The 25,749-nt window shown below is 53.8% G+C and overlaps 2 protein-coding genes across 4 annotated transcripts in view; one reads left to right on the top strand and one right to left on the bottom strand.

The window, feature by feature from the left end:
• Window positions 1-9,142, bottom strand: part of LOC140376955 (C-C chemokine receptor type 9-like) — a 32,351-nt gene extending 23,209 nt beyond the window's left edge. The window contains exons 1-2 of the mRNA XM_072462197.1: window positions 9,019-9,142; window positions 8,858-8,930 (exon numbers count right to left, since the gene is read on the bottom strand). The gene's annotated coding sequence lies outside the window, so the exon portion shown is untranslated. The remainder of the gene's footprint in view (window positions 1-8,857; window positions 8,931-9,018) is intronic.
• The window catches only part of afg3l2 (AFG3-like AAA ATPase 2), a 511,786-nt gene that overhangs the window by 100,393 nt on the left and 385,644 nt on the right, over window positions 1-25,749 (top strand). The gene's annotated exons all lie outside the window — the stretch shown is intronic.

The raw sequence follows: 25,749 nt of genomic DNA, 5'->3' as shown, positions 1-25,749 counted from the left end.
TATTTGTAAATGAGTGAAGCCACTTCCTGTTGCGTCGCCTCAGAGTCAAATCTCTAACGGCAGGAAACTGATGTGCAACAATGAAACCAAAGGAACCAGCCCAGTCTAAGTCTCTAAGTATGGTCAGGGTCCGAGTCCGGGTCCGAGTCCGGGTCCGGGTCAGGGTCAGGGTCCGGGTCAGGGTTCGGGTCATCTCGAGCTTTGACGGTTAAAATGTCGTTCAATAATGAAACTGAATCTGGTTCATTTTGTCTCATTTTTGTCGCCACAAAACAAAAATATTTTCATTTTTGCAAATCAGTTTTTCTGTGACTCTGAGGCCCAGGGCCCATTATACCTGAGGCCCAGGGCCCATTATACCTGAGGCCCAGGGCCCATTATACCTGAGGCCCAGGGCCCATTATACCTGAGGCCCAGGGCCCATTATACCTGAGGCCCAGGGCCCATTATACCTGAGGCCCAGGGCCCATTATACCTGAGGCCCAGGGCCCATTATACCTGAGGCCCAGGGCCCATTATACCTGAGGCCCAGGGCCCATTATACCTGAGGCCCAGGGCCCACTATACCTGAGGTTAAAGGGCCCATTATACCTGAGGTTAAAGGGCCCATTATACCTGAGGTTAAAGGGCCCATTATACCTGAGGCCCAGGGCCCATTATACCTGAGGCCCAGGGCCCATTATACCTGAGGCCCAGGGCCCATTATACCTGAGGCCCAGGGCCCATTATACCTGAGGCCCAGGGCCCATTATACCTGAGGCCCAGGGCCCATTATACCTGAGGCCCAGGGCCCATTATACCTGAGGCCCAGGGCCCATTATACCTGAGGTTAAAGGGCCCATTATACCTGAGGTTAAAGGGCCCATTATACCTGAGGTTAAAGGGCCCATTATACCTGAGGTTAAAGGGCCCATTATACCTGAGGTTAAAGGGCCCATTATACCTGAGGCCCAGGGCCCATTATACCTGAGGCCCAGGGCCCATTATACCTGAGAACCAGGGCCCATTATACCTGAGGTTAAAGGGCCCATTATACCTGAGGCCCAGGGCCCATTATACCTGAGGCCCAGGGCCCATTATACCTGAGGTTAAAGGGCCCATTATACCTGAGGCCCAGGGCCCATTATACCTGAAGCCCAGGGCCCATTATACCTGAGGTTAAAGGGCCCATTATACCTGAGGCCCAGGGCCCATTATACCTGAGGCCCAGGGCCCATTATACCTGAGGTTAAAGGGCCCATTATACCTGAGGTTAAAGGGCCCATTATACCTGAGGTTAAAGGGCCCATTATACCTGAGGTTAAAGGGCCCATTATACCTGAGGTTAAAGGGCCCATTATACCTGAGGCCCAGGGCCCATTATACCTGAGGCCCAGGGCCCATTATACCTGAGGCCCAGGGCCCATTATACCTGAGGCCCAGGGCCCATTATACCTGAGGTTAAAGGGCCCATTATACCTGAGGTTAAAGGGCCCATTATACCTGAGGTTAAAGGGCCCATTATACCTGAGGCCCAGGGCCCATTATACCTGAGGTTAAAGGGCCCATTATACCTGAGGTTAAAGGGCCCATTATACCTGAGGCTAAAGGGCCCATTATACCTGAGGTTAAAGGGCCCATTATACCTGAGGCCCAGGGCCCATTATACCTGAGGCCCAGGGCCCATTATACCTGAGGTTAAAGGGCCCATTATACCTGAGGTTAAAGGGCCCATTATACCTGAGGTTAAAGGGCCCATTATACCTGAGGTTAAAGGGCCCATTATACCTGAGGTTAAAGGGCCCATTATACCTGAGGCCCAGGGCCCATTATACCTGAGGCCCAGGGCCCATTATACCTGAGGCCCAGGGCCCATTATACCTGAGGCCCAGGGCCCATTATACCTGAGGTTAAAGGGCCCATTATACCTGAGGTTAAAGGGCCCATTATACCTGAGGTTAAAGGGCCCATTATACCTGAGGCCCAGGGCCCATTATACCTGAGGTTAAAGGGCCCATTATACCTGAGGTTAAAGGGCCCATTATACCTGAGGCTAAAGGGCCCATTATACCTGAGGTTAAAGGGCCCATTATACCTGAGGCCCAGGGCCCATTATACCTGAGGTTAAAGGGCCCATTATACCTGAGGCCCAGGGCCCATTATACCTGAGGTTAAAATAAACAAATATGATGGTCAAATAAAAGCACAAAAAAAAGTTATTCAAAAAAACAATCAATAAAATTAACAAATACGTAAAAAACAAACTATGAGACAAAATGATTAAGTTATAAAGTCCTTGTGAATAAAAGTGGTCCAAGGACAGACACTTGAGGAACTCCTTTGTTAAAATAAGAACTTTCAGATTGAAAGCTTCAAACCAGGTCTAAACCAGGACTAAACCAGGTCTAAACCAGGACTAAACCAGGTCTAAACCAGGACTAAACCAGGTCTAAACCAGGACTAAACCAGGTCTAAACCAGGACTAAACCAGGTCTAAACCAGGACTAAACCAGGTCTAAACCAGGTCTAAACCAGGACTAAACCAGGTCTAAACCAGGTCTAAACCAGGTCTAAACCAGGTCTAAACCAGGTCTAAACCAGGTCTAAACCAGGTCTAAACCAGGTCTAAACCAGGACTAAACCAGGTCTAAACCAGGTCTAAACCAGGTCTAAACCAGGTCTAAACCAGGACTAAATCAGGTCTAAACCAGGACTAAACCAGGTCTAAACCAGGTCTAAACCATGTCTAAACCAGGTCTAAACCAGGACTAAACCAGGTCTAAACCAGGACTAAACCAGGTCTAAACCAGGTCTAAACCAGGACTAAACCAGGTCTAAACCAGGACTAAACCAGGTCTAAACCAGGACTAAACCAGGTCTAAACCAGGTCTAAACCAGGTCTAAACCAGGACTAAACCAGGTCTAAACCAGGTCTAAAAAAGGTCTAAACCAGGACTAAACCAGGTCTAAACCAGGACTAAATCAGGTCTAAACCAGGACTAAACCAGGTCTAAACCAGGTCTAAACCAGGACTAAACCAGGTCTAAACCAGGACTAAACCAGGACTAAACCAGGACTAAACCAGGTCTAAACCAGGTCTAAACCAGGTCTAAACCAGGTCTAAACCAGGACTAAACCAGGTCTAAACCAGGACTAAACCATGTCTAAACCAGGTCTAAACCAGGACTAAACCAGGTCTAAACCAGGACTAAACCAGGTCTAAACCAGGTCTAAACCAGGTCTAAACCAGGACTAAACCAGGTCTAAACCAGGACTAAACCAGGTCTAAACCAGGTCTAAACCAGGTCTAAACCAGGTCTAAACCAGGACTAAACCAGGTCTAAACCAGGACTAAACCAGGTCTAAACCAGGACTAAACCAGGTCTAAACTAGGTCTAATCCAGGTCTAAACCAGGTCTAAACCAGGACTAAACCAGGTCTAAACCAGGACTAAACCAGGACTAAACCAGGTCTAAACCAGGACTAAATCAGGTCTAAACCAGGTCTAAACCAGGACTAAACCAGGTCTAAACCAGGACTAAACCAGGTCTAAACCAGGTCTAAACCAGGTCTAAACCAGGTCTAAACCAGGTCTAAACCAGGACTAAATCAGGTCTAAACCAGGACTAAACCAGGTCTAAACCAGGACTAAACCAGGTCTAAACCAGGACTAAACCAGGACTAAACCAGGACTAAACCAGGTCTAAACCAGGACTAAACCAGGTCTTAACCAGGTCTAAACCAGGACTAAACCAGGTCTAAACCAGGACTAAACCTGGACTAAACCAGGTCTAAACCAGGACTAAACCAGGTCTAAACCAGGACTAAACCAGGACTAAACCAGGTCTAAACCAGGACTAAACCAGGTCTAAACGAGGACTAAACCAGGTCTAAACCAGGACTAAACCAGGACTAAACCAGGTCTAAACCAGGTCGAAACCAGGACTAAACCAGGTCTAAACCAGGACTAAACCAGGACTAAACCAGGTCTAAACCAGGTCCAAACCAGGACTAAACCAGGTCTAAACCAGGTCTAAACCAGGACTAAACCAGGTCTAAACCAGGTCTAAACCAGGACTAAACCAGGACTAAACCAGGTCTAAACCAGATCTAAACCAGGTCCAAACCAGGACTAAACCAGGTCTAAACCAGGTCTGAACCAGGACTAAACCAGGTCTGAACCAGGACTAAACCTGGACTAAACCAGGACTAAACCAGGTCTAAACCAGGACTAAACCAGGACTAAACCAGGTCTAAACCAGGACTAAACCAGGTCTAAACCAGGTCTAAACCAGGACTAAACCAGGTCTAAACCAGGTCCAAACCAGGACTAAACCAGGTCTAAACCAGGTCTAAACCAGGACTAAACCAGGTCTAAACCAGGTCTAAACCAGGACTAAACCAGGTCTAAACCAGGACTAAACCAGGACGAAACCAGGTCTAAACCAGGACTAAACCAGGTCTAAACCAGGACTAAACCAGGTCTAAACCAGGTCTAAACCAGGACTAAACCAGGACTAAACCAGGTCTAAACCAGGACTAAACCAGGACTAAACCAGGTCTAAACCAGGACTAAACCAGGTCTAAACCAGGTCTAAACCAGGACTAAACCAGGTCTAAACCAGGTCCAAACCAGGACTAAACCAGGTCTAAACCAGGACTAAACCAGGTCTAAACCAGGTCCGAACCAGGACTAAACCAGGTCTGAACCAGGTCCAAACCAGGACCAAACCAGGTCTAAACCAGGACTAAACCAGGTCTAAACCAGGACTAAACCAGGTCTAAACCAGGACTAAACCAGGACTAAACCAGGTCTAAACCAGGTCTAAACCAGGACTAAACCAGGTCTAAACCAGATCTAAACCAGGACTAAACCAGGTCTAAACCAGGTCTAAACCAGGTCTAAACCAGACCTAAACCAGGACTAAACCAGGACTAAACCAGGTCTAAACCAGGACTAAACCAGGTCTAAACCAGGACTAAACCAGGACTAAACCATGACTAAACCAGGTCTAAACCAGGTCTAAACCAGGACTAAACCAGGTCTAAACCAGGTCTAAACCAGGACTAAACCAGGTCTAAACCAGGTCTAAACCAGGACTAAACCAGGTCTAAACCAGGACTAAACCAGGTCTAAACCAGGACTAAACCAGGACTAAACCAGGTCCAAACCAGGACTAAACCAGGACTAAACCAGGTCTAAACCAGGTCTGAACCTGGACTAAACCAGGACTAAACCAGGTCTAAACCTGGACTAAACCAGGTCTAAACCAGGTCTGAACCAGGACTAAACCAGGACTAAACCAGGTCTAAACCTGGACTAAACCAGGACTAAACCAGGTCTGAACCAGGTCTAAACCAGGTCTAAACCAGGACTAAACCAGGTCTAAACCAGGACTAAACCAGGTCTAAACCAGGTCTAAACCAGGTCTAAACCAGGACTAAACCAGGACTAAACCAGGTCTAAACCAGGACTAAACCAGGTCTAAACCAGGACTAAACCAGGACTAAACCATGACTAAACCAGGTCTAAACCAGGTCTAAACCAGGACTAAACCAGGTCTAAACCAGGTCTAAACCAGGACTAAACCAGGTCTAAACCAGGTCTAAACCAGGACTAAACCAGGTCTAAACCAGGTCTAAACCAGGACTAAACCAGGTCCAAACCAGGACTAAACCAGGACTAAACCAGGTCTAAACCAGGTCCAAACCAGGACTAAACCAGGACTAAACCAGGTCTAAACCTGGACTAAACCAGGACTAAACCAGGTCTGAACCAGGACTAAACCTGGACTAAACCAGGTCTAAACCTGGACTAAACCTGGACTAAACCAGGTCTAAACCTGGACTAAACCAGGACTAAACCAGGTCTAAACCAGGACTAAACCAGGAAGAGAGGGAGAGGAAGAGAGGAAGAGGGAGAGAGGAAGAGAGGAAGAGAGGAAGAGAGGAGAGAGGAAGAGAGGGAGAGAGGAGAGAAGAAAGAGGAAGAGAGGGAGAGGAAGAGAGGAAGAGGGAGAGAGGAAGAGGGAGAGAGGAAGAAAGGGAGAGAGGAAGAGAGGGAGAGAGGGAGAGAGGAATAGAGGGAGAGAGGAAGAGAGGGAGAGAGGAATAAAGGGAGAGAGGAAGAGAGGAGAGAAGAGAGAGGAAGAGAGGGAGAGAGGAATAGAGGGAGAGAGGAAGAGAGGGAGAGAGGAAGGGAGTGAGAGAGGAAGAGGGAGAGAGGAAGAGAGGGAGAGAGGAAGAGAGGGAGAGAGGAAGAGAGGAGAGAGGAAGAGAGGAGAGAAGAGAGGAAGAGAGGGAGAGAGGAGAGAGGAAGAGGGAGAGAGGAAGAGAGAGAGAGAGGGGGAGAGGAATAGAGGGAGAGAGGAAGAGAGGGAGAGAGGAAGAGAGGAAGAGAGGAGAGAAGAGAGAGTAAGAGAGGGAGAGAGGAAGAGAGGGAGAGAGGAAGAGAAGACGAGGGAGAGAGGAAGAGGGAGAGAGGAGGAGGAAGAGAGGGAGAGAGGAATAGAGGGATAGAGGAAGAGAGGAAGAGAGGAGAGAAGAGAGAGGAAGAGGAAGAGAGGAAGAGAGGGAGAGAGGAAGAGAAGACGAGGGAGAGAGGAAGAGGGAGAGAGGAGAGAGGAAGAGAGGAATAGAGGGCTAGAGGAAGAGAGGAAGAGAGGAGAGAGGAAGAGAGGAGAGAAGAGAGAGGAAGAGAGGAAGAGGGAGAGAGGAAGAGGGAGAGAGGAAGAGAGGAAGAGGAAGAGAGGGAGAGAGGAAGAGAGGGAGAGAGGAAGAGGGAGAGAGGAAGGGGGAGAGAGGAGAGAGGAATAAAGGGAGAGAGGAGAGAGGAGAGAAGAGAGAGGAAGAGAGAGAGGAAGAGAGGGAGAGAGGAATAGAGGGATAGAGGAAGAGAGGAGAGAGGAAGAGGGAGAGAGGAAGAGGGAGAGAGGAAGCGGGAGAGAGGAGAGAGGAAGAGAGGAAGAGAGGAGAGAAGAGAGAGGAAGAGGGAGAGAGGGAGAGAGGAATAGAGGGAGAGAGGAAGAGAGGAAGAGAGGGAGAGAGGAGAGAAGAGAGAGGAAGAGGGAGAGAGGGAGAGAGGAATAGAGGGAGAGAGGAAGAGAGGAAGAGAGGGAGAGAGGAGAGAGGAAGAGAGGGAGAGAGGAAGAGAGGGAGAGAGGAAGAGAGGAATAGAGGGAGAGAGGAAGAGAGGAGAGAAGAGAGGGGAAGAGAGGGAGAGGAAGAGAGGAAGAGGGAGAGAGGAAGAGGGAGAGAGGAAGAGGGAGAGAGGAAGAGAGGAATAGAGGAAGAGAGGGAGAGAGGAGAGAGGAAGAGAGGGAGAGAGGGAGAGAGGAAGAGAGGAATAGAGGGAGAGAGGAAGAGAGGAGAGAAGAGAGAGGAAGAGAGGGAGAGAGGAAGAGAGGGAGAGAGGGAGAGAGGAAGAGGGAGAGAGGAAGGGGGAGAGAGGAGAGAGGAATAAAGGGAGAGAGGAGAGAGGAGAGAGGAAGAGATGAAGAGAGGAGAGAAGAGAGAGGAAGAGAGGAAGAGAGGAGAGAAGAAGAGGGAGAGAGGAAGAGGGAGAGAGGAAGAGAGGGAGAGAGGAATAGAGGGAGAGAGGAATAGAGGGAGAGAGGGAGAGAGGAGAGAAAAGAGAGGAAGAGGGAGAGAGGAAGAGGGAGAGAGGAAGAGAGGGAGAGAGGAATAGAGGGAGAGAGGAATAGAGGGAGAGAGGAAGAGAGGAGAGAAAAGAGAGGAAGAGGGAGAGAGGAAGAGGGAGGGAGGAAGAGAGGAAGAGAGGAGAGAGGAAGAGGGAGAGAGGAAGAGGGAGAGAGAGGGAGGGAGGAATAGAGGGAGAGAGGAGAGAAGAAGAGAGGGAGAGAGGAAGAGAGGAAGAGAGGGAGAGAGGAAGAGAGAGAGAGGAGAGAGGAAGAGAGGAAGAGAGGAGAGAGGGAGAGAGGAAGTGAGGAGAGAAGAGAGGAAGAGAGGGAGAGAGGAATAGAGGGAGAGAAGAGAGAGGAAGGGAGGGAGAGAGGAAGAGAGGTAGAGAGGAAGAGAGGAAGAGGGAGAGAGGAAGAGGGAGAGAGGAGAGAGGAAGAGAGGGAGAGAGGAAGAGGAATAGAGGGATAGAGGAAGAGAGGAAGAGAGGAGAGAAGAGAGAGGAAGAGAGGGAGAGAGGAAGAGAGGGCTTACCACAGTGGAGCAGAGAAGACTGGTTATAGTCCAGGTCTACACTTTTACTTGTCAATTTGTTAAACCGCAGTTACATCAGACACGTGTCAGAGATCAACCAATAAGAACAGCCTAGGAATACTAGTTCCACCAATCAGAGCGGAGCAGAAGTTGAGAGGGAAACGGTCACATCCTGTACTGTCTAAACCAGGACTAAACCAGGTCTAAACCAGGACTAAACCAGGACTAAACCAGGTCTAAACCAGGTCTAAACCAGGACTAAACCAGGTCTAAACCAGGACTAAACCAGGACTAAAGCAGGTCTAAACCAGGACTAAACCAGGACTAAATCAGGACTAAACGAGGTCTAAACCAGGACTAAACCAGGACTTGTGACTGTAGAATAAATCACAGATGTTTGTTCTTGATACTTCTGTCCATCCACACCAGGTGCTCTTTGGGTTCTCTTTGGTGCTCTTTGGGTTCTCTTTGGGTTCTCTTTTGGTGCTCTGTGTGTTTGCTCTGCGGGTGCTCATCTTGTTGTTTTGATGATAATATGGTAAATGTGGTTACTACACTCACTTCCTGTTCCTTTGTGTCACGCTGAGCGCGCTCAGTGACACGTGTGTGTGACATGTGACACATCCACCTCTGGAGATCACCTCTGGAGATCACCTCTGGAGATCACCTCTGGAGATCACCTCTGGAGATCACCTCTGGAGATCACCTCTGGAGATCACCTCTGGAGCTCGGGCGTGTGATGGCGCTGGAGATGAAGGTCCAGACTCTTCTTCTGGATGCTACATCAGAGAACACACATGTTATTACACAGACAGTACCTGCTGTAGTCACACACTTACAGACTTAAGAGTGTGATGAGTGTAGTACCTGCTGTAGTCACAGAGGGGGCAGCAGTGAGGCCGCTCGTTGCTGTGCATGCGCTGATGTCGGAGCAGAGAGCTGCGGTCGATGGAAGCGTACAAGCAGACTGAGCATCTGAAAGGTCTCTCACCTGAGGACACACAACAGGACTGTGAGACCTGAGCAGGACTCGAGCAAGACTCGAGCAGGACTCGAGCAAGACTCGAGCAGGACTGGAGCAGGACTGGAGCAGGACTGGAGCAGGACTAGAGCAGGACTCGAGCAGGACGCGAGCAGGACTGGAGCAGGACTAGAGCAGGACTAGAGCAGGACTGGAGCAGGACTGGAGCAGGACTGGAGCAGGACTCGAGCAGGACGCGAGCAGGACTGGAGCAGGACTGGAGCAGGACTGGAGCAGGACTGGAGCAGGACTGGAGCAGGACTAGAGCAGGACTCGAGCAGGACGCGAGCAGGACTGGAGCAGGACTGGAGCAGGACTGGAGCAGGACTGGAGCAGGACTGGAGCAGGACTCGAGCAGGACGCGAGCAGGACTGGAGCAGGACTGGAGCAGGACTGGAGCAGGACTGGAGCAGGACTAGAGCAGGACTCGAGCAGGACTGGAGCAGGACTGGAGCAGGACTGGAGCAGGACTGGAGCAGGACTAGAGCAGGACTGGAGCAGGACTGGAGCAGGACTGGAGCAGGACTAGAGCAGGACTCGAGCAGGACGCGAGCAGGACTGGAGCAGGACTAGAGCAGGACTCGAGCAGGACTGGAGCAGGACTGGAGCAGGACTGGAGCAGGACTAGAGCAGGACTCGAGCAGGACGCGAGCAGGACTGGAGCAGGACTAGAGCAGGACTCGAGCAGGACTGGAGCAGGACTGGAGCAGGACTGGAGCAGGACTGGAGCAGGACTGGAGCAGGACTAGAGCAGGACTCGAGCAGGACGCGAGCAGGACTGGAGCAGGACTGGAGCAGGACTGGAGCAGGACTGGAGCAGGACGCGAGCAGGACTCCAGCAGGACTCCAGCAGGACTCCAGCAGGATTGGAGCAGGACTCGAGCAGGACTCGAGCAGGACGCGAGTAGGACGCGAGTAGGACTTGAGCAGAACAAAACTAGGACTAGAGCAGGATCATAACCAGAACCATGGCTTGAACCAGGACTAGAACTAGAACTAGAACAGACCTGTGTGTGTGCGCTGGTGCTGCTGCACTGACGCTCTCAGGCGACTGGAGTACGAACAGAAGGAGCAGCTGAAAGGTCTGAGGTCAGAGTGAACACCTGCATGTCTCCTGAGGGTCAGAGCTGAGCTGAAACTTCTGAAACACAACATTAAACATTTATCACTAAAAGCACGCTATAAAGTCACTCAAGTCCCCTCTAGAGTCACTCGTGTCCTACCCCTCTAGAGTCACTCGTGTCCTACCCCTCTAGAGTCACTCGTGTCCTACCCCTCTAGAGTCACTCGTGTCCCACCCCTCTAGAGTCACTCGTGTCCCACCCCACTAGATCGTGTCCTACCCCTCTAGTCACTCGTGTCCCACCCCTCTAGATCGTGTCAAACCCTTCTAGAGTCACTTGTGTCCAGACCCTCTAAATCGTGTCCTATCCCTCTAGAGTCACTTGTGTCATACCCCTCTAGATCGTGTCCTACCCCTCTAGAGTCACTCATGTCCAGACCCTCTAGATCGTGTGCTACCCCTCTAGAGTCACTCGTGTCCTACCCCTCTAGATCGTGTCCTACCCCTCTAGATCGTGTCCTACCCCTCTATAGTCACCCGTGTCCCACCCCTCTAGATCGTGTCCTACCCCTCTAGAGTCACTCGTGTCCCACCCCTCTAGATCGTGTCCTACCCCTCTAGATCGTGTCCTACCCCTCTATAGTCACCCGTGTCCCACCCCTCTAGATCGTGTCCTACCCCTCTAGAGTCACTCGTGTCCCACCCCTCTAGATCGTGTCCTACCCCTCTAGATCGTGTCCCACCCCTCTAGATCGTGCCCCACCCCAATAGATCGTGTCCTGCCCCTCTAGATTCACTCATGTCCCAGCCCTCTAGATCATGTCCCAGCCCTCTAGATCGTGTCCTAGCCCTCTAGAGTCACTCGTGTCCAGCCCCTTTAAAGTATCTCGTGTTCCAACCCTCTAGATTGTGTCCTACCCCTCTAGATCGTGTCCTAGCCCTCTAGAGTCACTCGTGTCCCACCCCTCTAAATCGTGTCCCAACCCTCTAGATCGTGTCCCACCCCTCTAGATTGTGTCCTACCCCTCTAGAGTCACTCGTGTCCCATCCCTCTAGAGTCACTCGTGTCCTACCCCTCTAGATCGTGTCAAACCCCTCTAGAGTCACTCGTGTCCCACCCCTCTAGATAGTGTCCCACCCCTCTAGATCGTGTCCTGCCCCTCAAGAGTCACTCGTGTCCCACCCCTCTAGATCGTGTCCCACCCCTCTAGAGTCACTCGTGTCCCACCCTCTAGATCGTGTCCTACCCCTCTAGAGTCACTCGTGTCCCATCCCTCTAGAGTCCCTCGTGTCCCACCCCTCTAGATCGTGTCCTACCCCTCTAGATTCACTCTTGTCCAGCCCCTCTAGAGTCACTCGTGTCCCACCCCTCTAGATCGTGTCCTACCCCTCTAGAGTCACTCGTGTCCCACCCCTCTAGATCGTGTCCCACCCCTCTAGATCGTGTCCTACACCTCTAGGGTCACTCGTGTCCCCCCCTCTAGATCGTGTCCCATCCCTCTAGATCGTGTCAAACCCCTCTAGAGTCACTTGTGTCCAGACCCTCTAGATCGTGACCTACCCCTCTAGAGTCACTCGTGTCCTACCCCTCTAGATCGTGTCCTACCCCTCTAGATCGTGTCCTACCCCTCTTTAGTCACTCGTGTCCCACCCCTCTAGATCGTGTCCTACCCCTCTAGAGTCACTCGTGTCCCGCCCCTCTAGATCGTGTCCTACCCCTCTAGAGTCACTCGTGTCCCAACCCTCTAGATCGTGACCTACCCCTCTAGAGTCACTCGTGTCCTACCCCTCTAGATCGTGTCCTACCCCTCTTGTGTCACTCGTGTCCCACCCCTCTAGATCGTGTCCTACCCCTCTAGAGTCACTCGTGTCCCACCCCTCTAGATAGTGTCCTACCCCACTAGATCGTGTCCTACCCCTCTAGAGTCACTCGTGTCCCACCCCTCTAGATTGTGTCCCAACCCTCTAGATCATGTCCTGCCCCTCTAGTCACTCGTGTCCCACCCCTCTAGATCGTGTCCCACCCCTCTAGATTGTGTCCTACCCCTCTAGAGTCACTCGTGTCCCATCCCTCTAGAGTCACTCGTGTCCTACCCCTCTAGATCGTGTCAAACCCCTCTAGAGTCACTCGTGTCCCACCCCTCTAGATAGTGTCCCACCCCTCTAGATCGTGTCCTGCCCCTCAAGAGTCACTCGTGTCCCACCCCTCTAGATCGTGTCCCATCCCTCTAGAGTCACTCGTGTCCCACCCCTCTAGATCGTGTCCTGCCCCTCTAGAGTCACTCGTGTCCCACCCCTTTAGATCGTGTCCTACCCCTCTAGAGTCACTCGTGTCCCATCCCTCTAGAGTCCCTCGTGTCCCACCCCTCTAGATCGTGTCCTACCCCTCTAGATTCACTCTTGTCCAGCCCCTCTAGAGTCACTCGTGTCCCACCCCTCTAGATCGTGTCCTACCCCTCTAGAGTCACTCGTGTCCCACCCCTCTAGATCGTGTCCCACCCCTCTAGATCGTGTCCTACACCTCTAGGGTCACTCGTGTCCCCCCTCTAGATCGTGTCCCATCCCTCTAGATCGTGTCAAACCCCTCTAGAGTCACTTGTGTCCAGACCCTCTAGATCGTGACCTACCCCTCTAGAGTCACTCGTGTCCTACCCCTCTAGATCGTGTCCTACCCCTCTAGATCGTGTCCTACCCCTCTTTAGTCACTCGTGTCCCACCCCTCTAGATCGTGTCCTACCCCTCTAGAGTCACTCGTGTCCCGCCCCTCTAGATCGTGTCCTACCCCTCTAGAGTCACTCGTGTCCCACCCCTCTAGATCGTGTCCTACCCCTCTAGATCGTGTCCCACCCCTCTAGATCGTGTCCTACCCCTCTAGTCACTCGTGTCCCACCCCTCTAGATCGTGCCCCACCCCAATAGATCGTGTCCTGCCCCTCTAGAGTCACTCATGTCCCAGCCCTCTAGATCGTGTCCCAGCCCTCTAGATCGTGTCCTAGCCCTCTAGAGTCACTCGTGTCCAGCCCCTCTAAAGTATCTTGTGTCCCAACCCTCTAGATTGTGTCCTACCCCTCTAGATCGTGTCCTACCCCTCTAGAGTCACTCGTGTCCCACCCTTCTAAATCGTGTCCCAACCCTCTAGATCATGTCCTGCCCCTCTAGAGTCACTCGTGTCCCACCCCTCTAGATCGTTTCCCACCCCTCTAGATCGTGTCCCACCCCTCTAGATCGTGTCCTGCCCCTCAAGAGTCACTCGTGTCCCACCCCTCTAGATCGTGTCCTACCCCTCTAGATATTGTCCTACCCCTCTAGAGTCACACTTGTCCCACCCCTCTAGATCGTGTCCTACCCCTCTAGAGTCTCTTGTGTCCCACCACTCTAGATCGTGTCCTACCCCTCTAGAGTCACTCTTGTCCAGCCCCTCTAAAGTCACTCGTGTCCCACCGCTCTAGATTGTGTCCTACCCCTCTAGATCATGTCAAACCCCTCTAGAGTCACTTGTGTCCAGCCCCTCTAGATCGTGTCCTACCCCTCTAGAGTCTCTCGTGTCCCACCCCTCTAGATCGTGTCCTACCCCTCTAGATCGTGTCCTACCCCTCTAGAGTCACTCGTGTCCCACCCCTCTAGATCGTGTCCTACCCCTCTACACTCACTCGTGTCCCACCCCTCTAGATCGTGTCCCACCCCTCTAGAGTCACTCGTGTCCCAACCCTCTAGATCATGTCCTGCCCCTCTAGTCACTCGTGTCCCACCCCTCTAGATCGTGTCCCACCCCTCTAGATCGTGTCCTACCCCTCTAGAGTCACTCGTGTCCCATCCCTCTAGAGTCACTCGTGTCCTACCCCTCTAGATCGTGTCAAACCCCTCTAGAGTCACTCGTGTCCCACCCCTCTAGATAGTGTCCCAACTCTAGATCGTGTCCTGCCCCTCAAGAGTCACTCGTGTCCCACCCCTCTAGATCGTGTCCCATCCCTCTAGAGTCACTCGTGTCCCACCCCTCTAGATCGTGTCCTGCTCCTCTAGTCACTCGTGTCCCACCCCTCTAGATCGTGTCCCACCCCTCTAGATCGTGTCCTACCCCTCTAGAGTCACTCGTGTCCCATCCCTCTAGAGTCCCTCGTGTCCCACCCCTCTAGATCGTGTCCTACCCCTCTAGATTCACTCTTGTCCAGCCCCTCTAGAGTCACTCGTGTCCCACCCCTCTAGATCGTGTCCTACCCCTTTAGAGTCACTCGTGTCCCACCCCTCTAGATCGTGTCCCACCCCTCTAGAGTCACTCGTGTCCCACCCCTCTAGATCGTGCCCTACCCCTCTAGAGTCACTCGTGTCCCACCCCTCTAGATCGTGTCCCACCCCTCTAGATCGTGTCCTACACCTCTAGGGTCACTCGTGTCCCCCCCTCTAGATCGTGTCCCATCCCTCTAGATCGTGTCAAACCCCTCTAGAGTCACTTGTGTCCAGACCCTCTAGATCGTGTCCTACCCCTCTAGAGTCACTCGTGTCCTACCCCTCTAGATCGTGTCCTACCCCTCTAGATCGTGTCCTACCCCTCTATAGTCACTCGTGTCCCACCCCTCTAGATCGTGTCCTACCCCTCTAGAGTCACTCGTGTCCCGCCCCTCTAGATCGTGTCCTACCCCTCTAGAGTCACTCGTGTCCTACCCCTCTAGATCGTGTCCCACCCCTCTAGATCGTGTCCTACCCCTCTAGTCACTCATGTCCCAGCCCTCTAGATCGTGTCCCAGCCCTCTAGATCGTGTCCTAGCCCTCTAGAGTCACTCGTTTCCAGCCCCTCTAAAGTATCTTGTGTCCCAACCCTCTAGATTGTGTCCTACCCCTCTAGATCGTGTCCTACCCCTCTAGAGTCACTCATGTCCCACCCTTCTAAATAGTGTCCCAACCCTCTAGATCATGTCCTGCCCCTCTAGAGTCACTCGTGTCCCACCCCTCTAGATCGTTTCCCACCCCTCTAGATCGTGTCCCACCCCTCTAGATCGTGTCCTGCCCCTCAAGAGTCACTCGTGTCCCACCCCTCTAGATCGTGTCCTACCCCTCTAGATCGTGTCCTACCCCTCTAGAGTCACACTTGTCCCACCCCTCGAGATTGTGTCCCACCCCTCTAGATCGTGTCCTACCCCTCTAGAGTCACTCGTGTCCCACCACTCTAGATCGTGTCCTACCCCTCTAGAGTCACTCTTGTCCAGCCCCTCTAAAGTCACTCGTGTCCCACCGCTCTAGATTGTGTCCTACCCCTCTAGATCATGTCAAACCCCTCTAGAGTCACTTGTGTCCAGCCCCTCTAGATCGTGTCCCACCCCTCTAGATCGTGTACTACCCCTCTACAGTCACTCGTGTCCCACCCCTCTAGATCGTGTCCCACCCCTCTAGAGTCACTCGTGTCCCACCCCTCTAGATCGTGTACTACCCCTCTACAGTCACTCGTGTCCCACCCCTCTAGATCGTGTCCCACCCCTCTAGAGTCACTCGTGTCCCACCCCTCTAGATCGTGTCCTGCCCCTCTAGATCGTGTCCTACCTCTCTAGAGTCACTCGTGTCACACCCCTCTAGATCGTGTCCCACCCCTCTAGATTGTGTCCTAACCCCTCTAGAGTCACTCGTGTTCCCCCCCTCTAGATCGTGTCCTAACCCCTCTAGAGTCACTCGTGTCCCACCCCTCTAGATCGTGTCCTGCCCCTCTAGATCGTGTCCTACCCCTCTAGAGTCACTCGTGTCCCACCCCTCTAGATTGTGTACTACCCCTCTAGATCGTGTCCTACCCCTCTAGAGTCACTCGTGTCCCACCCCTCTAGATCGTGTCTTACCCCTCTAGAGTCACTCGTGTCCCACCCCTCTAGATCGTGTCCCACCCCTCTAGAGTCACTCGTGTCCCACCCCTCTAGATCGTGTCCTATCCCTCTAGAGTCACTCGTGTCCCACCCCTCTAGATCGTGTCCCAGCCCTCTAGATCGTGTCCTAGCCCTCTAGAGTCACTCGTGTCCAGCCCCTCTAAAGTATCTTGTGTCCCAACCCTCTAGATTGTGTCCTACCCCTCTAGATCGTGTCCTACCCCTCTAGAGTCACTCGTGTCCCACCCCTCTAGATCGTGTCCTGCCCCTCTAGATCGTGTCCTACCTCTCTAGAGTCACTCGTGTCACACCCCTCTAGATCGTGTCCCAACCCTCTAGATCGTGTCCCACCCCTCTAGATCGTGTCCTGCCCCTCAAGAGTCACTCGTGTCCCACCCCTCTAGATCGTGTCCTACCCCTCTAGATCGTGTCCTACCCCTCTAGAGTCACACTTGTCCCACCCCTCGAGATTGTGTCCCACCCCTCTAGATCGTGTCCTACCCCTCTAGAGTCACACTTGTCCCACCCCTCGAGATTGTGTCCCACCCCTCTAGATCGTGTCCTACCCCTCTAGAGTCACTCGTGTCCCACCACTCTAGATCGTGTCCTACCCCTCTAGAGTCACTCTTGTCCAGCCCCTCTAAAGTCACTCGTGTCCCACCCCTCGAGATTGTGTCCCACCCCTCTAGATCGTGTCCTACCCCTCTAGAGTCACTCGTGTCCCACCACTCTAGATTGTGTCCTACCCCTCTAGATCATGTCAAACCCCTCTAGAGTCACTTGTGTCCAGCCCCTCTAGATCGTGTCCCACCCCTCTAGATCGTGTACTACCCCTCTACAGTCACTCGTGTCCCACCCCTCTAGATCGTGTCCTGCCCCTCTAGATCGTGTCCTACCTCTCTAGAGTCACTCGTGTCACACCCCTCTAGATCGTGTCCCACCCCTCTAGATTGTGTCCTACCCCTCTAGAGTCACTCATGTCCCATCCTTCTAGATCGTGTCCTACCCCTCTAGATCGTGTCCTACCCCTCTAGAGTCACTCATGTCCCATCCTTCTAGATCGTGTCCTACCCCTCTAGATCGTGTCCTACCCCTCTAGAGTCACTTGTGTCACACCCCTCTAGATCGTGTCCCACCCCTCTAGATCGTGTCCTATCCCTCTAGAGTCACTCGTGTTCCCACCCTCTTGATCGTGTCCTACCCCTCTAGAACGTGTCCTACCCCTCTAGAGTCACTCATGTCCCACCCCTCTAGATCGTGTCCTACCCCTCTAGATCGTGTCCTACCCCTCTAGAGTCACTCGTGTCACACCCCTCTAGATCATGTCCCACCCCTCTAGATCGTGTCCTATCCCTCTAGTGTCACTCGTGTTCCCACCCTTTAGATCGTATCCCACCCCTCTAGATCGTGTCCTACCCCTCTAGAGTGACTCATGTCCCACCCCTCTAGATCGTGTCCTACCCCTCTAGAGTAACTCATGTCCCATCCCTCTAGATCGTCTCCTACCCCTCTAGAGTCACTCGTGTTCCCCCCTCTAGATCGTGTCCTACCCCTCTAGAGTCACTCGTGTCCCACCACTCTAGATCGTGTCCTACCCCTCTAGAGTCACTCTTGTCCAGCCCCTCTAAAGTCACTCGTGTCCCACCCCTCGAGATTGTGTCCCACCCCTCTAGATCGTGTCCTACCCCTCTAGAGTCACTCGTGTCCCACCACTCTAGATTGTGTCCTACCCCTCTAGATCATGTCAAACCCCTCTAGAGTCACTTGTGTCCAGCCCCTCTAGATCGTGTCCCACCCCTCTAGATCGTGTACTACCCCTCTACAGTCACTCGTGTCCCACCCCTCTAGATCGTGTCCTGCCCCTCTAGATCGTGTCCTACCTCTCTAGAGTCACTCGTGTCACACCCCTCTAGATCGTGTCCCACCCCTCTAGATTGTGTCCTACCCCTCTAGAGTCACTCATGTCCCATCCTTCTAGATCGTGTCCTACCCCTCTAGATCGTGTCCTACCCCTCTAGAGTCACTTGTGTCACACCCCTCTAGATCGTGTCCTACCCCTCTAGAGTCACTCATGTCCCATCCTTCTAGATCGTGTCCTACCCCTCTAGATCGTGTCCTACCCCTCTAGAGTCACTTGTGTCACACCCCTCTAGATCGTGTCCCACCCCTCTAGATCGTGTCCTATCCCTCTAGAGTCACTCGTGTTCCCACCCTCTTGATCGTGTCCTACCCCTCTAGAACGTGTCCTACCCCTCTAGAGTCACTCATGTCCCACCCCTCTAGATCGTGTCCTAACCCTCTAGATCGTGTCCTACCCCTCTAGAGTCACTCGTGTCACACCCCTCTAGATCATGTCCCACCCCTCTAGATCGTGTCCTACCCTCTAGAGTCACTCGTGTTCCACCCCTCTGGATCGTGTCCCGCCCCTCTAGATCGATTCCTGCCCCTCTACAGTCACTCGTGTCCCACCCCTCTAGATCGTGTCCCACCCCTCTAGAGTCAATCGTGTCCCACCCCTCTAGATCGTGTCCCGCCCCCTCTAGATCGTGTCCTGCCCCTCTACAGTCACTCGTGTCCAACCCCTCTAGATTGAGTCCCACCCCTCTAGATTGTGTCCTACCCCTCTAGAGTCACTCGTGTCCCATCCCTCTAGTCACTCGTGTCCCACCCCTCTAGATCATGTCCCACCCCTCTAGATCGTGTCCTACCCCTGTAGTCACTCGTGTCCCACCCCTCTAGATCGTGTCCCACCCCAATAGATCGTGTCCATCCCCACGAGATCGTGTCCCAGACCCTCTAGAGTCACTCGTGTCCCACCCCTCTAGATCGTGTCCTACCCCTCTAGAGTCACTCGTGGTCCACCCCTCTGGATCGTGTCCCGCCCCTCTAGATCGATTCCTGCCCCTCTACAGTCACTCGTGTCCCACCCCTCTATATCATGTCCAACCCCTCTAGATCGTGTCCTACCCCTCTAGAGTCACTCGTGTCCCACCCCTCTAGATCGTGTCCCACCCCTCTAGATCGTGTCCCACCCCTCTAGATCGTGTCCCGCCCCTCTAGATCGTGTCCTACCCCTCTGGAGTCACTCGTGTCCAGCCCCTCTAAATTATCTCGTGTCCCAACCCTCTAGATTGTGTCCTACCCCTCTAGATCGTGTCCTACACCTCTAGAGTCACCCCTGTCCTACCCCTCTAGATCGTGTCCTACCCCTCTTGAGTCACTCGTGTCCTACCCCTCTAGATCGTGTCCTACCCCTCTTGAGTCACTCGTGTCCCACCCCTCTAGATCGTGTCCTACCCCTCTAGAGTCACTCGTGTCCCACCCCTCTAGATAGTGTCCTACCCCACTAGATCGTGTCCTACCCCTCTAGAGTCACTCGTGTCCCACCCCTCTAGATTGTGTCCAGACCCTCTAGATCATGTCCTGCCCCTCTAGTCACTCGTGTCCCACCCCTCTAGATCGTGTCCCACCCCTCTAGATTGTGTCCTACCCCTCTAGAGTCACTCGTGTCCCATCCCTCTAGAGTCACTCGTGTCCTACCCCTCTAGATCGTGTCAAACCCCTCTAGAGTCACTCGTGTGCCACCCCTCTAGATAGTGTCCCACCCCTCTAGATCGTGTCCTGCCCCTCAAGAGTCACTCGTGTCCCACCCCTCTAGATCGTGTCCCATCCCTCTAGAGTCACTCGTGTCCCACCCCTCTAGATCGTGTCCTGCCCCTCTAGAGTCACTCGTGTCCCACCCCTTTAGATCGTGTCCTACCCCTCTAGAGTCACTCGTGTCCCATCCCTCTAGAGTCCCTCGTGTCCCACCCCTCTAGATCGTGTCCTACCCCTCTAGATTCACTCTTGTCCAGCCCCTCTAGAGTCACTCGTGTCCCACCCCTCTAGATCGTGTCTTACCCCTCTAGAGTCACTCGTGTCCCACCCCTCTAGATCGTGTCCCACCCCTCTAGATCGTGTCCTACACCTCTAGGGTCACTCGTGTCCCCCCCTCTAGATCGTGTCCCATCCCTCTAGATCGTGTCAAACCCCTCTAGAGTCACTTGTGTCCAGACCCTCTAGATCGTGACCTACCCCTCTAGAGTCACTCGTGTCCTACCCCTCTAGATCGTGTCCTACCCCTCTAGATCGTGTCCTACCCCTCTTTAGTCACTCGTGTCCCACCCCTCTAGATCGTGTCCTACCCCTCTAGAGTCACTCGTGTCCCGCCCCTCTAGATCGTGTCCTACCCCTCTAGAGTCACTCGTGTCCCACCCCTCTAGATCGTGTCCTACCCCTCTAGATCGTGTCCCACCCCTCTAGATCGTGTCCTACCCCTCTAGTCACTCGTGTCCCACCCCTCTAGATCGTGCCCCACCCCAATAGATCGTGTCCTGCCCCTCTAGAGTCACTCATGTCCCAGCCCTCTAGATCGTGTCCCAGCCCTCTAGATCGTGTCCTAGCCCTCTAGAGTCACTCGTGTCCAGCCCCTCTAAAGTATCTTGTGTCCCAACCCTCTAGATTGTGTCCTACCCCTCTAGATTGTGTCCTACCCCTCTAGAGTCACTCGTGTCCCACCCTTCTAAATCGTGTCCCAACCCTCTAGATCATGTCCTGCCCCTCTAGAGTCACTCGTGTCCCACCCCTCTAGATCGTTTCCCACCCCTCTAGATCGTGTCCCACCCCTCTAGATCGTGTCCTGCCCCTCAAGAGTCACTCGTGTCCCACCCCTCTAGATCGTGTCCTACCCCTCTAGATATTGTCCTACCCCTCTAGAGTCACACTTGTCCCACCCCTCTAGATCGTGTCCTACCCCTCTAGAGTCACTTGTGTCCCACCACTCTAGATCGTGTCCTACCCCTCTAGAGTCACTCTTGTCCAGCCCCTCTAAAGTCACTCGTGTCCCACCGCTCTAGATTGTGTCCTACCCCTCTAGATCATGTCAAACCCCTCTAGAGTCACTTGTGTCCAGCCCCTCTAGATCGTGTCCTACCCCTCTAGAGTCTCTCGTGTCCCACCCCTCTAGATCGTGTCCTACCCCTCTAGATCGTGTCCTACCCCTCTAGAGTCACTCGTGTCCCACCCCTCTAGATCGTGTCCTACCCCTCTACACTCACTCGTGTCCCACCCCTCTAGATCGTGTCCCACCCCTCTAGAGTCACTCGTGTCCCAACCCTCTAGATCATGTCCTGCCCCTCTAGTCACTCGTGTCCCACCCCTCTAGATCGTGTCCCACCCCTCTAGATCGTGTCCTACCCCTCTAGAGTCACTCGTGTCCCATCCCTCTAGTCACTCGTGTCCTACCCCTCTAGATCGTGTCAAACCCCTCTAGAGTCACTCGTGTCCCACCCCTCTAGATAGTGTCCCAACTCTAGATCGTGTCCTGCCCCTCAAGAGTCACTCGTGTCCCACCCCTCTAGATCGTTTCCCATCCCTCTAGAGTCACTCGTGTCCCACCCCTCTAGATCGTGTCCTGCCCCTCTAGTCACTCGTGTCCCACCCCTCTAGATCGTGTCCCACCCCTCTAGATCGTGTCCTACCCCTCTAGAGTCACTCGTGTCCCATCCCTCTAGAGTCCCTCGTGTCCCACCCCTCTAGATCGTGTCCTACCCCTCTAGATTCACTCTTGTCCAGCCCCTCTAGAGTCACTCGTGTCCCACCCCTCTAGATCGTGTCCTACCCCTCTAGAGTCACTCGTGTCCTACCCCTCTAGATCGTGTCCTACCCCTCTAGATCGTGTCCTACCCCTCTATAGTCACTCGTGTCCCACCCCTCTAGATCGTGTCCTACCCCTCTAGTCACTCGTGTCCCGCCCCTCTAGATCGTGTCCTACCCCTCTAGAGTCACTCGTGTCCTACCCCTCTAGATCGTGTCCCACCCCTCTAGATCGTGTCCTACCCCTCTAGTCACTCGTGTCCCACCCCTCTAGATCGTGCCCCACCCCAATAGATCGTGTCCTGCCCCTCTAGAGTCACTCATGTCCCAGCCCTCTAGATCGTGTCCCAGCCCTCTAGATCGTGTCCTAGCCCTCTAGAGTCACTCGTTTCCAGCCCCTCTAAAGTATCTTGTGTCCCAACCCTCTAGATTGTGTCCTACCCCTCTAGATCGTGTCCTACCCCTCTAGAGTCACTCATGTCCCACCCTTCTAAATAGTGTCCCAACCCTCTAGATCATGTCCTGCCCCTCTAGAGTCACTCGTGTCCCACCCCTCTAGATCGTTTCCCACCCCTCTAGATCGTGTCCCACCCCTCTAGATCGTGTCCTGCCCCTCAAGAGTCACTCGTGTCCCACCCCTCTAGATCGTGTCCTACCCCTCTAGATCGTGTCCTACCCCTCTAGAGTCACACTTGTCCCACCCCTCGAGATTGTGTCCCACCCCTCTAGATCGTGTCCTACCCCTCTAGAGTCACTCGTGTCCCACCACTCTAGATCGTGTCCTACCCCTCTAGAGTCACTCTTGTCCAGCCCCTCTAAAGTCACTCGTGTCCCACCGCTCTAGATTGTGTCCTACCCCTCTAGATCATGTCAAACCCCTCTAGAGTCACTTGTGTCCAGCCCCTCTAGATCGTGTCCCACCCCTCTAGATCGTGTACTACCCCTCTACAGTCACTCGTGTCCCACCCCTCTAGATCGTGTCCCACCCCTCTAGAGTCACTCGTGTCCCACCCCTCTAGATCGTGTCCTGCCCCTCTAGATCGTGTCCTACCTCTCTAGAGTCCCTCGTGTCACACCCCTCTAGATCGTGTCCCACCCCTCTAGATTGTGTCCTAACCCCTCTAGAGTCACTCGTGTTCCCCCCCTCTAGATCGTGTCCTACCCCTCTAGAGTCACTCGTGTCCCACCCCTCTAGATCGTGTCCTGCCCCTCTAGATCGTGTCCTACCCCTCTAGAGTCACTCGTGTCCCACCCCTCTAGATTGTGTACTACCCCTCTAGATCGTGTCCTACCCCTCTAGAGTCACTCGTGTCCCACCCCTCTAGATCGTGTCTTACCCCTCTAGAGTCACTCGTGTCCCACCCCTCTAGATCGTGTCCCACCCCTCTAGAGTCACTCGTGTCCCACCCCTCTAGATCGATTCCTGCCCCTCTACAGTCACTCGTGTCCCACCCCTCTAGATCGTGTCCCACCCCTCTAGAGTCAATCGTGTCCCACCCCTCTAGATCGTGTCCCGCCCCCTCTAGATCGTGTCCTGCCCCTCTACAGTCACTCGTGTCCAACCCCTCTAGATTGAGTCCCACCCCTCTAGATTGTGTCCTACCCCTCTAGAGTCACTCGTGTCCCATCCCTCTAGTCACTCGTGTCCCACCCCTCTAGATCATGTCCCACCCCTCTAGATCGTGTCCTACCCCTGTAGTCACTCGTGTCCCACCCCTCTAGATCGTGTCCCACCCCAATAGATCGTGTCCATCCCCACGAGATCGTGTCCCAGACCCTCTAGAGTCACTCGTGTCCCACCCCTCTAGATCGTGTCCTACCCCTCTAGAGTCACTCGTGGTCCACCCCTCTGGATCGTGTCCCGCCCCTCTAGATCGATTCCTGCCCCTCTACAGTCACTCGTGTCCCACCCCTCTATATCATGTCCAACCCCTCTAGATCGTGTCCTACCCCTCTAGAGTCACTCGTGTCCCACCCCTCTAGATCGTGTCCCACCCCTCTAGATCGTGTCCCACCCCTCTAGATCGTGTCCCGCCCCTCTAGATCGTGTCCTACCCCTCTGGAGTCACTCGTGTCCAGCCCCTCTAAATTATCTCGTGTCCCAACCCTCTAGATTGTGTCCTACCCCTCTAGATCGTGTCCTACACCTCTAGAGTCACCCCTGTCCTACCCCTCTAGATCGTGTCCTACCCCTCTTGAGTCACTCGTGTCCTACCCCTCTAGATCGTGTCCTACCCCTCTTGAGTCACTCGTGTCCCACCCCTCTAGATCGTGTCCTACCCCTCTAGAGTCACTCGTGTCCCACCCCTCTAGATAGTGTCCTACCCCACTAGATCGTGTCCTACCCCTCTAGAGTCACTCGTGTCCCACCCCTCTAGATTGTGTCCCAACCCTCTAGATCATGTCCTGCCCCTCTAGTCACTCGTGTCCCACCCCTCTAGATCGTGTCCCACCCCTCTAGATTGTGTCCTACCCCTCTAGAGTCACTCGTGTCCCATCCCTCTAGAGTCACTCGTGTCCTACCCCTCTAGATCGTGTCAAACCCCTCTAGAGTCACTCGTGTGCCACCCCTCTAGATAGTGTCCCACCCCTCTAGATCGTGTCCTGCCCCTCAAGAGTCACTCGTGTCCCACCCCTCTAGATCGTGTCCCATCCCTCTAGAGTCACTCGTGTCCCACCCCTCTAGATCGTGTCCTGCCCCTCTAGAGTCACTCGTGTCCCACCCCTTTAGATCGTGTCCTACCCCTCTAGAGTCACTCGTGTCCCATCCCTCTAGAGTCCCTCGTGTCCCACCCCTCTAGATCGTGTCCTACCCCTCTAGATTCACTCTTGTCCAGCCCCTCTAGAGTCACTCGTGTCCCACCCCTCTAGATCGTGTCCTACCCCTCTAGAGTCACTCGTGTCCCACCCCTCTAGATCGTGTCCCACCCCTCTAGATCGTGTCCTACACCTCTAGGGTCACTCGTGTCCCCCCTCTAGATCGTGTCCCATCCCTCTAGATCGTGTCAAACCCCTCTAGAGTCACTTGTGTCCAGACCCTCTAGATCGTGACCTACCCCTCTAGAGTCACTCGTGTCCTACCCCTCTAGATCGTGTCCTACCCCTCTAGATCGTGTCCTACCCCTCTTTAGTCACTCGTGTCCTACCCCTCTAGATCGTGTCCTACCCCTCTAGAGTCACTCGTGTCCCGCCCCTCTAGATCGTGTCCTACCCCTCTAGAGTCACTCGTGTCCCACCCCTCTAGATCGTGTCCTACCCCTCTAGATCGTGTCCCACCCCTCTAGATCGTGTCCTACCCCTCTAGTCACTCGTGTCCCACCCCTCTAGATCGTGCCCCACCCCAATAGATCGTGTCCTGCCCCTCTAGAGTCACTCATGTCCCAGCCCTCTAGATCGTGTCCCAGCCCTCTAGATCGTGTCCTAGCCCTCTAGAGTCACTCGTGTCCAGCCCCTCTAAAGTATCTTGTGTCCCAACCCTCTAGATTGTGTCCTACCCCTCTAGATTGTGTCCTACCCCTCTAGAGTCACTCGTGTCCCACCCTTCTAAATCGTGTCCCAACCCTCTAGATCATGTCCTGCCCCTCTAGAGTCACTCGTGTCCCACCCCTCTAGATCGTTTCCCACCCCTCTAGATCGTGTCCCACCCCTCTAGATCGTGTCCTGCCCCTCAAGAGTCACTCGTGTCCCACCCCTCTAGATCGTGTCCTACCCCTCTAGATATTGTCCTACCCCTCTAGAGTCACACTTGTCCCACCCCTCTAGATCGTGTCCTACCCCTCTAGAGTCACTTGTGTCCCACCACTCTAGATCGTGTCCTACCCCTCTAGAGTCACTCTTGTCCAGCCCCTCTAAAGTCACTCGTGTCCCACCGCTCTAGATTGTGTCCTACCCCTCTAGATCATGTCAAACCCCTCTAGAGTCACTTGTGTCCAGCCCCTCTAGATCGTGTCCTACCCCTCTAGAGTCTCTCGTGTCCCACCCCTCTAGATCGTGTCCTACCCCTCTAGATCGTGTCCTACCCCTCTAGAGTCACTCGTG

Source organism: Eucyclogobius newberryi, unplaced genomic scaffold (genome assembly GCF_026437365.1).
Source record: "Eucyclogobius newberryi isolate DKJ021-1_F unplaced genomic scaffold, fEucNew1.0.hap1 SCAF_39, whole genome shotgun sequence".
Lineage (NCBI taxonomy): Eukaryota > Metazoa > Chordata > Actinopteri > Gobiiformes > Gobiidae > Eucyclogobius > Eucyclogobius newberryi.
Note: the sequence above shows the minus strand (reverse complement) of the source record. Positions and strands in the feature narration are given on the sequence as shown.